Source organism: Athene cunicularia (assembly GCF_003259725.1).
Source record: "Athene cunicularia isolate RWA chromosome 4 unlocalized genomic scaffold, athCun1 chr4_part2, whole genome shotgun sequence".
Classification (NCBI taxonomy): domain Eukaryota; kingdom Metazoa; phylum Chordata; class Aves; order Strigiformes; family Strigidae; genus Athene; species Athene cunicularia.
Window position 1 is genome coordinate 19,188,363 of NW_020799099.1, and position 946 is coordinate 19,189,308.

Consider the following 946-nt stretch of genomic DNA (forward strand, 5'->3'; position numbering starts at 1 on the left):
TCATCACCAACTAATATTTGTATATGCTGAAGATGCATGCATTTATGATGAGTTTTACATCAGATGTGCCAAAGCAGGTAGTAAAATGCTGAACAAATCCTACAAACCAGCTATAAGCACCACATGGGAACGAGAAATACAGAATTGTCAGAGTAATTCCGAGTTGTAATTGATCTAATTCAGCATAGACTCCCAGCATCTCCCAGTATCTGGCACCGGAGACTTCAGGGGAAAGTACCAGAAACCATGCAGAGGGCGTGTTACATGCACGTGGGAAGTTTTCCCCTAATCCTCTGCAAACCATAAGTACCAGTCTGCAACCTGACTCAGAAGAAAATTTGTCCAATTAGTAAATTAATCTAACTGATGTGACTGACTGATTTACTTAAATTTATCTACAAAACTTGAATGACTTTACCCTGAGTTACAATTCTGACAATGAAGTTCATTGTTAATCTATGAATTAAAACACACACCTCCTCACTGATGATAGAAAGTACACATGCAAAAAGTTCAAAGAATTAGGTTACGTATTTTAAAGTTATTAAAAAGCAAACAAAAAAACTCCATTCAACAGCCATCAGGCAGTTCTTTTTATTTATGTTAAGGACCAAAATATATTACCACTGTGGCAATAAGTGAGAGTAGCCAAGGCCTACAGAGTATGTTTAACAGGAGTTGACGGTTGTATGACAAGTGGCCTAACCTGAATCTCCCTGTTTGGTACACTTAAAGTAATATACCCAAAGATATTTAAAAAAAAAAAAAAAAGAAAAAAAAAGCACCAAATCATTTTCACAAAAGCTCATATGTAAAGGAAAGAGAAAATCTGTTTTCAGAGCAACAAGTCTCCCGGTGTTTATCAAAGCCAAGCAACTCCAGAGCCAGAGCTGATGCAGACACAGAATTGCACACGCTGGAATTTGATGCTGTCTCTTATACACAT